Source organism: Fonticula alba (assembly GCF_000388065.1).
Source record: "Fonticula alba strain ATCC 38817 unplaced genomic scaffold supercont2.4, whole genome shotgun sequence".
NCBI classification, from domain to species: Eukaryota; order Rotosphaerida; family Fonticulaceae; genus Fonticula; species Fonticula alba.
In genome coordinates, this window is record NW_009242974.1 from 2,392,192 (window position 1) to 2,393,946 (window position 1,755).

The window sequence follows — 1,755 nt, forward strand, 5'->3', positions numbered from 1 at the left end:
GCACAACGCCCCAGACACAGACACCCCTCGGTGGCCGGGGCCCCGGGAGGGGGGGGGGGGAAAGCGGGGCGCGGTAGGATCCGATCACTTCGCCCCTCGGCTCCCCCCGGCCCGAGCCGCGTCCCCTTGGCCTGCCGCTCCAGGGGGCATGGCGGGTGGGGCTAAAGTAGGTGGGTACACGCCTGAGCTCCAGCCGCCAAGCAACAGCTCCCGGCTGGATGAGGGTCTCTCTCCGTCCCGCCCCCCTCCCCCCTCCCCCCCCCCCCTGGAGCGACGCTTTGTGGTGGTGAAAAAGGCCAAAGGCCACGAAGACCAGGCACAGTCGGCTTTGGAATATTCCCTTCTCCCGCGCGCCGGTGGCGCCCGGCCACATCAGGCGACCGGCAGCAGCAGGGGGTAGGCCTGTGTGCCGCCCGGTGCCGCCAATTCGCTCATCGAGAAACGCAGGAGCCCCGGCCAGACGAGGCCGCTCTCCTCACCCGGGCCCTGAAATCACATCCCAGGCACCGCAGCCCATACCTAACCGGGCTCCCTCACGAGGAGTGCGTGAGTGAGAGGGCGACCGAGACGGAGACCGAGACGGAGAAGGATCCCCCCGCCCCCCGGGCAGATGGGGGAGAGCGAGGCAGGCTGCAGCCGCCCTCGACGATGGGCATCTGCCCCGGGTCCTGCGGCGGGGGGGAGGGGGTTGGAGTGGGTTGTGACCAGGGATTAACTCTGTCGGCTCCCAAGACCAGGGGGATGGAGGCCCTTCCATGAGCGGAGCTGGCGCGCGCACCTGCCGCGCCTCGGTGCACAAACGCGGTCATTGTCTCAAGGCGTGCCGCGGCGGTGGCTGCCTAGTCTCGGGGACGGGCTGCTTCCCCGCGCGGTACCCCTCTCCCCCTCGCCCCGGCCTGCCACACCCGCCCCGCCGACGCCGACGCCGACGCCGACGCCGAGGAGCAGCGGGGCCTGCGTGTGGCGCGGGCTGCGATGGGAGGTGATGATGAGCGTCGGGCTGGGGGGGATCCCGCCGAAGACAAGCCGGCGGGGAGCCGTTGCGCGAGACACGAGGGGCGGCGTGCGGCATGGGCACACCATCCGGGGCCCAGCGGCCGGCCGGGGACAAGAACTCCCAATCGACTTGTGGCACCCCCAGAAGAGACACACCGGGGGGCCAGGCCGCCACCCATCCCCCTCGACCGCCCCGCGGGTGCAAGTCGGATATGCCGGTATGCGTCTGGGCCCATCAAATGGAGGAGCATAGCCTGACACACACACACACACACACACAGATCGGAGCACCGCCCCCCGGGGGCCGCACACGCACACCCTTCCCCGGGGGAGGGCGAGGGGGCAAAGCAGGCCCCAGGCCGCGCCTTCCCCTCCTGAACACGGTGCATCCCACCGCGGAGCACGCTCGGGCGCTTGATTGCCGTACATTCCTGGCCTCTCTCTCCTGGCCGCGGTCGAGGGCACGGCGGGGACTCCCTGGCGCGCGTGGGCGTCCGCCTTTGGTCGCCGGCCCGACACCCCCCCCTGGCAATCGACACATGAAGCCCGCGCCTCGGCATTCGGCACCATCCCGCCCGGGGAGACCTTGCCTGGGTGTCCCTCCGAGTGCTTCCCCACTCTCGACACCCCAAGCCGAGGGGCATCGGGCCCCGACGGCAAGGGCCGTGAACAGAGGGGCCAGGGGCCCGGGAGACCCCATAATCCCTCGGGCCGGCCGGGCAAACGTGTGGCCTCCGGGTGTGTGGCCCCCCCCCCCCC